The following is a 15778-nucleotide window of genomic DNA, read 5'->3' on the forward strand; positions in this document are numbered from 1 at the left end:
AACATCTGGGGCTGGGGCTGAAGCTCAGCGGTGGAGTGCTTGCCTACCATGTGCAAGGTGCTGGGTTTGATTCTCAGCACCACATAAAAATAAATAAATAAAATAAAATATTGTGTCCAACTATAACTAAAAAAATATTTTTTTAAAAAAATTAAAGACATTTGTATGCCCAAAGATGTCTTAAACAGGAAGACCAGGGTGCTGCTGGGTGAAATATGGTGCCCAGCGAAGATGCTGCTGGACTTGTCAGAAGAGTATAAGGAGCACCTGGCCTTCCTGCCGAAGTGGTGGTGGAGTTTGGGTGGATCGGGTTGGAGTTCCTGAGGCGAGGGACCATCCCCAAGGTCTATGAGGGCACCGCCAGGAAGCTCAATGTGAGCAGCAACATTGTCCAGCATGGTGTGGAAGGGTTGACCTACCTGCTCACCGAGAGTTCCAAGCTCATGATTGCTGAAGTGGATTTCCAAGACTATGTTTTTGTTCTGGGATTCTCTGAAGAACTGAACAAATTATTGCTTCAGCTTTACCTGGACAACAGAAAAGAGATCAGGACTATTCTGGGTGAATTGGCACCCAGCCTTCCCAGTTACCACAGCCTTGAGTGGCGACTAGATGTACAGCTTGCAAGCAGAAGTCTCAGGCAACAGATTAAGCCAGCAGTGACTATAAAACTACACCTAAATCAGAATGGAGACCACAACACCAAAGTTCTGCAGACAGACTCAGCCACCCTACTTCATTTAGTTCAGCAACTGTAACAATCCTTGGAGGAGATGAAAACAAACCACTGTAGGAGAGTAGTTCACAACTTCAAGTATTACCAAGTGTTAAGGTCCTAATGCCTTTGACTCACTTGTGAATGGATGACATTCAGGAATTACTTTTCAGAATTAATTTTTATTAATTGGGATTGATAAATGCATCTAGATTCCATGAAATTCATTTTCCTATTCCAGGATATTGAGGTCATGATCAGAAGCTAAAGTCAAGTTCCTTTTCTGGTGCAAAATGTGGTCAGCTTCTTGACAGATTGAAATGTAATTTTGTATTTTAAAAGTGTAAATAGGATTGAGTCAACTAGAAATGAATCTATACTGTTCATATCTTCTGTATATATGAGCAATACCCTGGTTTTGGTACATTTTTGTCTGCTTAACTAGTATTTTCCTCCTTATTGATCAATTTTGAGAATAAAATTTACAGCGAATTCCTTTCCTATTCAGAGTATTTCTAAATAGTACAATATTTCTGACTTTTAAAAGCATCTCATGATGTTACTAGCTACAGAATAATGTAAAGTGAGTATGAGTTTTTTAAATTATATGCCCATATTGTTATAGGAAGTTCATACATTTTTCTTTGAATGTAAAGATAAGTAGTTTTTACCATTTTGCTGAAATTTGACTTATGTTTCATTGACTTAAGTAGTACTCAATTTTGTGTGATTGTTAATAATATTTTCACAAGGATTAATTTTTCCCATATACCCAAAGCAACTAAGAGACATACTGTCATTTACATTTATAAATAATGGATACAAGAATAATGTAATCAATGCTTGATTATCTGGGGGGAATAAGATGTCTTAAACTAAAAATGTTTAGAAATTTAAGAATATATATTCAACATAACTGATAGAGTTTCAATATAACTAACACACTTGAAAATTAAAAATATGTAAAGATAACCTACAAATTGGTAAGAAAAATATAGTTAATCTAGTTAAAAATGACCAAAATATATGACCAGAAATTTTACAAAGGAATACAAATGACTATCAAACACAGAAAAGGAATGTAACATTATCAATGACAATAAGTATAGACCTCATAATGAAATAGCTTCTGAAGGTTTTATTGACAACAGCTAAGAGACTGTGAGAAAGTGCCTGGACACCTCCAAGGAGACTAGACCAAGGGCATCTCACATGTGATCGACACTTGTGGCAACTGATGCTGTTTCTAGGAAGAGAGCTGGGTGTGATCCCTGGACTGACCTCTCATATGCCCTGTGACCAGCAGCCACATTCCCAGCACATATACCAGAGACAGTCCCACACAAGGGAGGCCTGTGCCTAAAGCTCATAGCAATGAGGTTCAGAGCAGCAAAAACCTAGAGACCTCTCAAAACTGCATAAGCAGGAGAGTGAGCAAGGCAACCAGGTACATCCACAGGCTGACTCCAGTCAAAACCAGTGAGCACAGTGGGTGAGTTTAAGGACCACCACTCTTTGATGGCTATTTTTATGTGTCCAGCTGGCAAGGTTATAGTCCCCAGTTGTTTGGTTAAGCATCAGTCTAGATGTGGAAAAATACTTCTTAGCTTTGATTAACATTGACTTTGAGTAACATAGGCCACGCTTTATAGTGTAGGTGGGCCTCATCTAATCAGTTGACAGCCTTAAGAGCAAGAACTGAGGTTCCTAAAGCAGAAAGGATTCTTATCAAGGCTGCAACATAGAAGACTCATCTGAGTTTCCAACCTGCTAACTTATGGAATTGACTCGAGATTGCCAGCATCTACTTTTTCCTAAATTTCCAACCTTCTGACAAGTGCCATGGATTTCAGATGGTCTGCTCCCATAATATGAAACAACACATCAAAACTAATCTCTCTACCATTCTCTCTCTCCTTATCTCTTCCCAGACTACACAGAATGCAGATACATTCAACAGAATATTTTTGTTAAATTAAAGGATCACTAAAATGTTATACATTTATATGCATTTGTACACACACACAAACACATACACATACACATATAATGTTAGGAATACTAGCAGCTTCAATAAAACTTCAAAGAAAGTGAGAGAATAAGGACTCCTAAAGGTGGAAGGAGGCAGGTGAAAGCGTATACTTCCATGAAAGTTGTTACACTTGAATTTTCAAGGTAGGTTTATGAGAAATAACTAAAAACTTAATAAAAGCAGGCCAGTGTGGACAATGTAAGTGTGTTATCAATGTGAGTTATGGGCAATTGAATCTTTGGCATCTGATATCTTTTGAAACATAAGAAAATTAGTAATCAATGTTTCAATGATGTGCATGGATTTCTGGTGGCAGTAGATGGAGGTGGAAGAGGAAAACAAAGGCCACATGCTGAGGAGAGGCACTTTCCCACACCTGTGCTCATTTTTCAGTCATCTGACCAGCGAACAGAACTGTGGAAACTTGGCTGTCCCTGGAGTCACCTGGGAAGTTCTTAGTGCCTGGATCTCAACCCCAGATATCCACATTTTTTGGCCTTAGAATGAGTTTAGGAAAGGACATATCTGAAGGCTCACCAGGGGTTCTCAGTGCAGGTCTGGGACTCCCTGCGGGACAGGATGCTCTCAGGCTACAGGTGCCTGAGCTCTGATTTAAAGTTAGTTTCAAGCAAGTGAAGAGCACAACCAGATCTGCTTTGTACAAAGAGTACAGGGCAGAGGGTAGAGGACAGATGAGCAAGAGGACTGGCTGGCAGTTGCAAGGCAGTTGGACGCCCTTCTTGGTGGCTTTGGAGAAAGGTGAGGCATTTGGAAGCAAATGTGCTGACTGTGGGGTGTGGAGACCAAGAGGGGAAGATGCTCAGGGGTGTCTGGTGTGACCCAGGATTTCAAGTTGGTGATTAGGTAGGTTGGTGATAAGTAGTGATGGTGAGCAGATTGGAACCCCTGGCCCTTTGATGTGCCAGCTTTGCAGTGCCTGGGAACTCTTTGCTGCAGAAAAATATTTGTTAATCATTGGATGGCTTGAGAGAAGGTTAAAAGCAATGAGTGATTATGGGCGGGGTGCACATTCCTATAATCCCATAGGCTCAGGAGGCAGAAGGATCCTGAGTTCAAAGCCAGCCTCAGCAAAAGTGAGATGCTAAGCAACTCAGTGAGACTCTGTCTCTAAATAAAATACAAAAAAAGGGCTGGGATGTGGCTCAGTGGTTGAGTGAACCTGAGTTCAATCCCTGGTACTCTTACTCCAAAAAAAAAAAAAAAATTTTAAATAAAAGTAATGGGTGATCTGTGCATTTCCTCCCAGAGGGCTGTTCAGGAAACTTTGCTTCTCATTCTCTGGTTCCTTGTGCCATGTCTGTTGGTGGCACAGCTTTTCTAGAGAGCAGGATTGATGGTTACTCTGAAACCTACAGACTTCTCATGAGTTGTTCCATGGGGCCAGTTGCACTCACCTCTGTCTTCAGGTTTCCAAAATGCTGGTGTAGTCCCATGAACATCTTCTTGGTTTTATTTTAACTATTTTTAAACAAAAAGTGAGGATCTATTGAATTGTCACCTAAAGTAATTAGCAAATAACAAATAACATTTTCCCGTTAGTTCACAGTGTCACAGCAAACCATCTAAAAGGTATTCATGAGTAGAGTAATTTTAATATTAATAAACCTAATTATGATTTAAAAGCAAATTAAAATTTTAATCTTTTGTTAATTCATGACATAGTTATAGAAAGCCTAGTTTTTATGACTTCAATAAAAGGTCTTTTGGAGATTATCACATTTTATTTGGAAAGAATCTGAAGAGCAAAAGTTTCTAAATCTAACTTGCAGTTCAAATCTTCCAATTTCTCCTCCTTTTCTGGAGGCAGGATGAGACTTAAAGACTTCCTTTCACTCTTTTCTGCTTTCTTGTTATGGACTTCCCATCTCCTCCTGGCTGATGATTTATTTGAGTTTCTTAGGATGGAGGAGGAATAATCCAGGGGGTGGGAAACAACCTTCAAGAGCTGCAGCTTGACTAGACAGCACACGGACAGGTACCCGGTTGAAGAGCTGCAAGTGCTGGGTCCGGGGCTCCCCGCAGCCCCAGGCACAAATGTTTGCCAAATTAAGCTCAGAAATACGTCAGGATTTTTTAAGGGAGTTGGGAGTAGAGGAAAAATATCTCTGGTTTGTGAGATCACATGAGGAGAAGATGGTTGCCTGGGCCGCTGCTCTGTCAGGTCACTGGCTCTGCAATAGAGCTCAGTACAGAAAAGGTCAGAGCCCAGCCAGAGGTTGCCCTGCCTCTCGCCTCCCTGTAACTGTGCTTTGGCAGCCTGCACCTTCTGATGGACTCAGCGCCAGTATCTGCAGCTGCTCAGTCTGCCAGAAGAGCTGTGTGAAGACAGGCATGTCAGGAGGTGTCAGGAGTAGTAGGGATGAGAGCCTGGGCCTGGCTCCAGCACAGGAGTGAGTCTGAGCCGCACCAGGTTGTAGAGACGGCTGCATGGCAGCCTGGCAAAACTCAACTGTCCTGACCTCTGAAGGTAAGGAGGAGCCCACATTGCTTTTGGGACCATGCTACATACCACTTTTAAATATGTTTGTAAGGAACTGGCTTCAGAGTTATCACCAGGCACTGCTCACAGAGTTCGGTGAGAGGCCAGCACACGTTTCCAGAAGGTAAGACAGAGATACCCAATGAGATCCGACCCCTCACACAGCATCCTCCTCACCCTCTCTCCTGTACAATAAAAGGTGTGAAGGTCATTACACCTCTCAGCACTGGGCTGGGGACACATGGGTGACTCGGTACCCCGCTTCAATTCTGGCTGGTGGCGTGACTATAACAGTGCATGTCTGGAATGTTAGGGGGGCATTTATGATCATTAGAAATAATCAAGTCCAGACCAAGGAAAAAGGTCTAAGAGAATGTTTGATAATTTATAGCTAAATGACTTTGGGACCTCAAGATAGAATATCCAGGTGGTTCTTAAAGGACTCATAAATACTCAATTTAAAGGGGAAATATTAACATGGAGGTTTATGATCAGAGCATTGAAATTACATTGATCATGTCTACTCTGGCTCTAAAAATAAAAATGGAATAATAATCCAGCTACCTAAGCAAGAAGGCTGCAAGCCATGTCTTGCATGGTAAAGCAACATCTGCCATTGGCACAGATCAGGGACCATGCTCCAGGAGACCTTCCTGGAAACGCCCCCAAGGACTCTCAATCGACCCAGCTTCTAGCCCCAACTCTGCCTGTCAGGGGTGATGTGTGCATCGTTTGCTGTTAGATTTTGTTTCTTTGAGGCAGAGAGGACACATATCAGAGTGAGAGAGGTTGATGGAGGCAGCTTCTCAGGAAAAGATCTGCCCATGAGCTGGAATGGGACCTTCCAAAGTTCTGGTTGTCCTGGGGCTGGCATGGAGAATGCAAAACAAGAGGTGATCTGAGGGTCTTTGGTGAGGGTTTACAGGACAGAGGGGTGGACCACGATGAGAAACGGAGAAGTGTGAGGCCTTCCTAGGGAAGCAGAGTGCCCAGGCCTCTCCTTAGATACCTGCAGCTCCTGAGAGGGTCAAGGAAATACCAAGCTGGTTCAGACACCTCCTAGAATGGAATTGACATAAAAACTCACAATTCCTGCCCTACCTACCCTAGGATCTGTTGGGAAAATGCAGTAAGATCATCCTGGAAATAGATGAATTCTAGATAGGGCAGAGGGGTGGGAGGGAAAGGGAAGGGGCAAGGGATTAGCAAGGATGGTGGAATGTGATGGACATCATTATCCAAAGTACATGTATGAAGACATGAATTGGTGTCAACATGCTTTATATACAACCAGAGATATGAAAAATTATACTGTATACGTATAATAAGAATTGTAATGCATTCCGCTGTCATTTATTTTTTTAAAAAGTCAATAAAAATAAATTTTAAAAAATGAGAACTAAAAAAAGAGATTAATAATAATAAAATAAAATAAAAAAATAATTATAATGATTTCTCTGGAAAAAAAAAAGATCATCCTGGAGACTAAAAAGCACAGTCCAAATGCAAGCCCCACAAAACACACATGAATGTTGATTAATTATTTCCTGAATGGACAAAGCCAACAAATGGGTAGTGGTGCAGAGGAGAGAAAAATCACTTCCCAGCAACTAAAAAGAATGAATCACTGCCTCTCCTAAGACATTCACTGGCCATATTGGGTGGATTGGTACATTAGTTAAGAATACAGACCTGGGGCTCTCACTTGACTTCACACTCAGCTTTCTTACTCTGTGCCTCAGTTTCCTCATCTACAAAATAAGGCGATTGTGATATTTCCTATTGAAGATTTTCTGTCTTGATCTGAGTATGTAAAATACTCCATAAAAGAAACACTGAAAGGAAAACCAGGGCTAGAAAAATAACCTGGGGGTGGAGTTATTGTTTTAGATGTGGTATCCAAGGTCAGGAGACTGAACAATGCCTCAGGGAAAGATCTACACAGCGAGCTCAAGAATTGAGCCCCAAGGCAAACTGACTTAGGAGGTTAGGAAAATAGCAAAGAAATTGCCTTTTACCTAAGATTGCGCAGCCATTTGGGTTGGAAAGAAGCAGGACAAGAGTGTCATTCTGAGCTCTTTAATGAGCTGAGAGATCTTAAAACTGCTAATGTTATGCCAGATTCGTGGGACTCCAATAGACCTCCAGGAGCTGAATCCAATGCAATCACACAAGAGTCTTTATTGCAAGCTCAAGCCTGGACTCACAACCATTCCCAATGCAGCAGTCCCAGGGAGTGAGTCCTGGTCCTTTGTTCAGTGAGATTTTACAGGTTTTGGGAGGATACTGTATGCATCACAATATCACACAGCAAATCATTCCATACCTCAGGAAAGTCAAACAACAACTCTTAACATTGATTAGCACATTCAATGGCAGGAACAAGTTGGGTAGGGGTAATTGGCTAGTACAAAAGGGGGATTTGTTTGAACTGATTGGTTTAGGCCATGAGGGATGTACATGTTAAAATACATGGTTTCCCAACATGTTATCAACCACCATAAACTACTTGGGGGTCATCTGGCATTCCAGGTATTTTCCCTGTCTCATGCTGATTGGAGGATGCTAGGGGAGTTGCTATGGGTCCTCATAGCTCAGAGAGACAGTCTAACTGAGTCAGGGACATCTGGCACCACAGACCTCTTCTGTTATTTACAGACAAACGACTCAGCAGGGTGGGTATGTGCTTAGGAGTGCTCTGTGGGTTTTTCCAAGGACAAGGGTCATGCCCTCTTCCTTAGGGCCTTGAAGTAGGAGCTGCTGTTATTTATTTATTTTTAAAAATGGAGTCACATTAGTTTCTCACTAAGAGGGAGTCAGGGGCTTGACCCCTTCTTTGTGGTCTTAACACTATCCAATAAGTGCCATTCATGGGTTCGATCACATGAGGCCAAGAATTTCCCATGGATTTCACAGCAATGTGGAGGTCATCGTTGACTTCAGAGGGCACTTTGAAAGGGAGGTGTGTTAAGAGGTTAAGAGGAAACTTGTGGAATTTTAATCGAACAGTTTTTTTGAACAAATACTATTCCTGAAGCAGGCAGTTCTCAGAACCAGGAGAAGGCTGGAGAGCTCTGCTCTTTAGATGGTGGGCATTTCCAGATCAGGCTGGGAAGTTGAGTACAGACAGGGCTCCCCTGTTGAGAGCCAGGAGTTTGCCTTGCCTGGTCATGCATGGTCTGGTGCTAGGCAGCTTGTGATTGGCTGAAGCTCAGCTATGTGTGATTGGCTGAGACTTGGCTGCTTCCTTATACTACTGAGTTTAGTTTTCAGATTGTTTTTGAACTACATTGGGTGGCTATTTGTTACACAGGAATTCAAAGCATGACCACAGTCTCTGATCTCTGATCGGGGCTCCTACTCATTTAACATGACAGATAGGGGCAAGAGCTTCACTGAGGAGCATTCCAGATAGAGCTCAGAGAGACCCTCTACAGGCAGAAGAAGAGACTTGGGGAGCTGAGCCTCTGAGCATGGTTGGAGATGGGTGGGGACGTCAAGGGGGAGCTGAGCCACCAGAGGAGGAGCAGCAGATCCCCATGAGTCTGAGGCCCTGGCAGCTTTGAATCCACAGTGTGAGCTTGTTTGGGTCCTTGTTCCCATGTCTGAGGCTGTGTAAGCAGGTCTCCTTCTTGCTCTGACACTGAAATCCTTCAGACAAGAGGCAAAAATACAAATTGACATAAGAAAAGAACCACGTACACTTGGGAGTGAGCCCAGGGCTTCACAAAGTAAGAAAAGTGAAAAGACCTGAAAGAACCTGAACCTTGAAGAACTAAACAAACAAGTCTAGTGCTGCCTGAAAGCTTCTGGGGTGACCTTCAGTGTGTGTTGTGACCATGCTGGCTTCATGTTCATATAGTCTATATACATCAAAATTAGTGGCTTGTTTCTGTCCTTTGATAGAAAGGATTTTCTATCAAAGGACTTTAAGATTTTCACTGAATGTTCACCGTGCACAAAAAATTTTATAGTCAAGAAGATGTTGGATGGCCTAACTGTGCAAATCTCACAATACCTCAGGGTACACAACAGATTTTTATATGCATCACTTTATTTACTATCAAAGCAACCCTAAGAAATAGGTCTTATCATCCCCTTTTTTTATAAAAAGAAATCAGAAACCCAGTCCAGACAATGTACTTCACAAGTGGCCACATCAGCAATGGCTCCCAGGCTACCTTACCCCAGACCCAGGGCTGTTCCCAAATACAAGTCAGTCATCCCTTAGCAGTAGGGCATGTTCTGAGAGATGCACTGTAAGGTGATTTTATTGTTAGGTGAACATAACAAACTGTGCTTACCCAAACTAAGGTATTTACAACATCAGTAGGAAATATGATTTTGAGATCATTGTCATACACAAAGTCCATCAGATGTGGCACATGATCATTCAGCAGAAGTGGCACCCCTTTGTGATCACCACATTGCACCCCAAAGGCAAGGCCTGAACAGTGTAAGCACACAGGAGGAGGGAATCATGGAGTCACCTTGGAGCTCTGTCCAGGATTTTCTCTGAATCCCGTAGCTGTGTTCTCTTCTCCTCTCACACCAGGCTTACATCACTACAGGGATGGTTTCTGATGACCCCAGAAGCCTTTGCAATGCCAACCTAGAGCTACTTCAGGTGTGGTTCAATCATACTGACATTTCTGGGCTCCGATTTTCTCACCTGAAAAATTAGAGTGTTGAGCTTCATCAAAGTTGTTCTTGTAGCTCTGAGGCCAGAATCACTTCTTTGAGGGTTTGTGGCTCTGCTCTAGGTAACTGGCTAGCTGAAATTCGGATTGTTGTATAAATAAGACATTACCTTATTTCCTTGTAATGAATGTGTTTATAACTAGCCCTTCTATTAGGATGTAGAAAAACAATTTCATCTTACAAGCACCACTCAACAGACTTTGCCAGTACTTGAACACTTTGGTTCTGATCCATCATTGTGGGAAGAGAAGAGATGCAGTCTTTTCAGGGCAGAAATCACTTTAGTTCCCTAACTCTGCCATCTCCATGTTTTCTCAGTTTATAAATTACATCTCATGTTTATTTTTTGAAGACTCTTTTTTCAATACAAAAAAAAAAAAAAGATGTTAGCCGGGCACAGTGATATATGCCTGTAATCCCAGCAGCTCAGGAGGCTGAGTCAGGAGGATCAGGAGTTCAAAGCCAGCCTCAGCAAAAGTGAGGTGCTAAGCAACTCAGTGAGATCCTGTCTCTAAATATAATACAAAATAAGGCTGGGTTTGTGGCTCAGTGGTGGAATGCCCCTGAGTTCAAACCTTGGTACCCCAAAATATAGGTTTTTATCTATTTAGGAAATATACCTACTTTTCATATAAATGAATTCAAGTAAATATGCTTTACACCAGTCAAGTTATCTTCAAAGTAAAAAAAAAGGAAAATTTTCTTTACCTGAGCAGTCTATCTACCATGATATTTCCATGTACTTTATCATAATTCTTTAAAAATATTGGGGAAATAACTGGAAAATCCAAACCATAAATCAATCACTAAACTTTTCTCTTTTTGAAGGCTTGCAAATAGAATTTACATATCACTTTCTGAGAAAAAACTTAGGTGCATATGATTAAAAAATATAAGCTTTGACAGTATAAAATATCACTTTTCATAGAGAAATTACAAGACAGTGTATGATCTCTGTATTTAACAAAACAAAATTTTCTTTACTATTATTCAATTTGAAGCAAAAATTCCAGAATTGTTTTATGAAAAAACTTTCTTTCAACCCAGGGCTGTACTTCTGAGAGTTACACTTCATGGCCTTTTCCATTCACATCTGATTGAAAGCAGAATGGCTGCAGCATTTTAAATAAATACAAAGATCTAATGAAGTTAGGCAGAAGAGCATGACATTGCTTCTCTTCTTTTTATATTTATTTAGTTGTTGGCTTTTTTTATTTATTTGTATGTGGTGCTGAGACTCAAACTCAGTACCTCACACATGCCAGGCAAGTGCACTACCACTGAGCCCCAGCCCCAGCCCCTGCTTCTCTTCTTTTGGCATATTTCTTTCTGGGTCCCCTGAACTTGGAATTTCTCTTTAAAATGTCCCATTAATTCCTATTAGGGAGCTACTAGTAAGGAAAATTGCATGTTAGCTTCTATCAATCTGTATGAATAAGTGTTAACCATTCTCAGTTAAAAGCCCTCCCTTTAGCCCTACTTATGTGCAAACATCATGCACCTCAGCAAATCATTCAGAAAATCAATGCACTCCAGCCTACACAAGCACTTGTTGATGCATATTAGCATTATAGATTTTAATTTGAAATAATGTCAGTCTTTTCTGGCCTGCATTGTAGTGCATGGGCTGCCATCTGCTTATAATAATGAGTCTGACAATCCACGTAAATTGATTTGCTACCCCTCTTGCCAGCATAATGGCTGGGATATTGATCCTAATCATAGAGCAGTTGCAGGGATTTCATTCAATACCAACAGGACAGATTGAGAGCTATGGCTTCTGGGGACATAGTTGGAATGACAGTAGAAACAAAGGTGCATTTTTCTGTCTCCCCCCCCACACCACCAGGTTCAACTTTCCCCCTCTCAGAGTGGCTGTGGCTTCCATTCTTTCTCAATATTTCAGTACAACTAGAAACACAGTCAACCAATTTAGTGAGCAACAAGACTCAAGCGTAAAACACCTAAGCTATCCCTACCTGTCTCTCCCTGACAGCTGTCACTCCAGTGACCAGAAGGGCTCTGTGTACCAGCCAAACCCTTGATATCACTGCCCAATATGGTAGCCACCACACATGTTGCCAGTTATATTTAATTAAAAGTAAGTGAACTAAGAAACAAACTCCTTGGGACACAAACAGATATCTGTTCAGTTATCTGCACATTCAAAAGATGAAACAATCCCACATTTTCAGTGATGGATGAATGGATAAACAAAATGTGGTATGTATACACAGTGGAAGAATATTCGGACTTAATTAACTCTAGTACATTCTGCAAAGTGGATGAACCTTGAGTACAGTACACTAAGTAAAATAATCTAGTCAAAAAGGACAAATATTATGTGATTCTCCTTATATGAGGTTCTCAGAATCATTGTTTAGTCCAAACAAAGTTTTACATTTACAAGATGGGAAATTCTGGGGCTGGGGTTGTAGCTCAGTGGTAGAGTGCTAGCCTAGCACATTCAAGGTGCTGGGTTTGATCCTTAGCACCACATAAAAATTGATAAATAAAATAAAGGTATTGTATCCAACAACAACTATATATGTATATATATATATTTTTTTAAGATAGAAAATTCTGGCAATGGAGGCACAACAATGTCAATGTGTTTAATGTCACAGATTTAAAATTGCTTACATAACAAATTCTACATTATGCATATTTTACTCCAATTTGAACCATAGCCCCTCATTTTCCCAGTAGCCTCATGTGGTCAGGGGTTACCACACTAGAGAGCACAAGGAAGATCACTCCCCTTATCACAGGAAACTCTGCTGATGTCATTGCTTTAGCTTCAGGCTGTTGGGACTCAGGCAGGTGAAGCAAGGAGCTGAGCTATGGTGAGATTTGGTCCCAGTAAGAGGTTGATGCCCTGCACCCTGCACACACCACGAGTGCAGCATAAATGGAAACAGACCACCCTCTTGTGATTGAGACATGACCTGGATTCTCTACCTTTGACTTAAATTGCTTCTATGTTCTCTGCAATGCATTTTCCATTTTCAGAACAACTAACCATGAACATACATGGGGCTATCACAGTCAGGCACATCATTTCACTCATCTTTCTAAGTTCATGTATTTTTAAGTCGGAAGGGTTAAACATGGTATCAGTCTAAACTGTAAACTAGAGTATTGCTAATAGAAGCCACCTCTGAATTGCAAATTCACTAACAGAGGAATCAACCAATTGATCATAGGGTATGGATAAACAGGGATGGGCAGGGGATCACTAGACCATCTTATCTACTCCATTCTGTTCCCTTAACTTGTAGTGATGTGTGAATGCTGAGTAGCTTTTAGGGATCGAAATTCAAGGTCAGTGTTTGAGAGTCCAAGTCTGACCCCAAATTTAAGGTACTGCACTACAGTCTACAGGTGTTATTTATGGTCCATGTATTTATTTTTCACTGATATCCTTAAGAGTGGAGATGTATTTTTTTTTCTTCCACTGATAGCATCTATCATGTGGCACTTAATAGTTCTTAAAAAATGTTTTCTGAATAAATGACCAAAGGCACACACTGGGAGTTCCCCCATCCCACTCCTGGCTTTTGTGCAGTGTTGAGCCTTCAGACAGTGAGCAGGTGAGACGTATCTTCTTCCCTCCTCTCAAAAGCCCCTCATCGTGAAGGAAAAAGTACATCCTCACCCTACCAACTCCATGTTCACTTTCTTTTAGTTTTCAAAGATAGCTTTCTTATTTTTCATACTAAGTGCATTTTTAAATCTTATTCTAATTTAGTAGCAATAATAAAATATATAAAACTGTGTAAACAGAGTGTACCTGAACATGGTCTGTTCCATCATAAGTGGGTTCTGAGACACGTAGCATTTCATTGCTCCAGGAGATCCACTGGCTTCCTTCTCTTTCAGCATCTCCTCTCACCCATGGTGTTGCCTCTAGCAACCATTCCACTCACCAGGGGATGGTTTCATTAACTGTTTAGTTAACTTGGTTATGACAAGCATATATATGAATACTGCTTGCCAATTTCTTTATTTTCAGTAAAATAGAGAGATTTTCCACTGCACTGAGCCTTTTGAAATTTGAAATTCATCCTTCTTGTAACAAATTAGGTTGAGTCACTGACAAGCCTTGAGTACCTTCTTAATAAAATAATTGAACTGTCGATTTTGCAATTAGACTTCAGGTGTAACCACTTTGTTTTACTTTTTTATAATTTTAAATAGACAAATTATTGTAAATGTTAAATCTGCAGTGTGGTTTGATTCTAGAAAAGGAATCTTTCCATTGTTTTATAATAATTTGAAGCTGAGGATATTTTTTAAAATTTATGTTCATCAGTCTAGAAAATTAATTTTTGGAATATCTTTCCACCTAGTTTCTTGAATTTTAAATATCTGCATCATACATATATATGTATATATACATACATATATATATATATAGTAGATACGTAAAATTATATAGATATATCGATACTATATCTATATATCTATGATATAGACATTGATATATAGACATAGACAGTTTTCTAATTACCACCTCATAATCACATTCGTGCATTCATCTTTACTAATCAGAAGACTGAAAAAAAATCTTTTGAAGTGCATTTGCATTTACTTCATTTGCTACTGCATTTATTGCCATTAATAAAAGTACTGCAACCAGGTTTTATTGATCATCCTTTTGATTCCAGGCTGCTGAGTACTCAGGAAACCAGAATGCTTAAATATACCGGACAACACTCCTTTCAAGGCCGATGTTCCAGTGTTGGAGACAAACATGTCAACTGTGACTCAGTGAGCAGCAGTGCTTCTGAGGAGGAGAATGAGCCAGGAGAGTGGAGGCTTCCTGAGGGCAGGCAGTGCCCTTCCAGCTTAGCAAGATCTGGGGGTCCAGGGGGCCAGCACTGAAGCCACCAAGCATTCTATACACAGGGGCTCGTACAGACTACTGAAGCAGTCGTTAGAAATGCAGTCAGACTTCCGGGGCCAGCGTGAGCGCCCTGCAGCGCCTGGTGGAGCAGCTCAAGCTGGAGGCCAGCGTGGAGAGGATCAAGGTCTCTCAGGCTGCAGCAGAGCTTCAGCAGTACTGCATGCAGAATGCCTGTAAGGATGCTCTGCTGGTTGGAGTTCCAGCCGGAAGCAACCCCTTCCGAGAGCCCAGATCCTGCATTTTACTTTGAAGACTTGGAAGAAGTTTGTTGAGAAATGCCTTCGAGCACAAAGTAATGAATGACTGACTCCAAGTCTCAAGAAAACACTTTTCTTTAGCCAAATGACTGAGATATTTCAGACCTTTCCAGTGTCCTGATCTTACAGCCAAAATTCTACAGAAATTAATGATTTTCTACTCAAATAAGGAAACTGAGTGAAGAAATAGAATTGTTTTAAGTAATAATGGCTTGGTTCTCCTGAAGAAGTGCTTTGTATTAAGATAAAAACCTTACCACCGATATACTAAAATACACCTCTTTAATAAGTGAGTTACTGGTGTTGCTATACCTAGAATATCATGTATGTTTTATTAACTGGATGTTTACATTTTAGGAAGGAAAACACTTTTGTTTATTAAAAAAAATGGAGTATTTGTAATTTGTTGTTCCTAAGATTTTTATACTACAATAAAATTTGTTCTATCATAAATTTATAATTACTAAATGAAGATAAGAAAGTATAAAATTGTGGGGGAAGAATAGACTTTACTAATCAAATGATGCCTTGATTTTTTCTAAATAAGAAGATTGTTTTATTTAACACAAGAGGTGTTTAGAAAGATTCATGTTATGATATATATTAGGTTGTCTCATTTTATGTAAGAAGCAGATTTGAACTCTTTTTAAGTTCCTTTACTTTG

At 40.5% G+C, this 15778-nt stretch overlaps 1 pseudogene; it reads left to right on the plus strand.

The window, feature by feature from the left end:
* Positions 1 to 231: 231 nt before the first annotated feature.
* Positions 232 to 839, plus strand: LOC114083797 (COMM domain-containing protein 2 pseudogene; annotated as a pseudogene).
* Positions 840 to 15778: the final 14939 nt, after the last annotated feature.

This window comes from Marmota flaviventris, chromosome 10 (genome assembly GCF_047511675.1).
Source record: "Marmota flaviventris isolate mMarFla1 chromosome 10, mMarFla1.hap1, whole genome shotgun sequence".
Taxonomy (NCBI): Eukaryota; Metazoa; Chordata; class Mammalia; order Rodentia; family Sciuridae; genus Marmota; species Marmota flaviventris.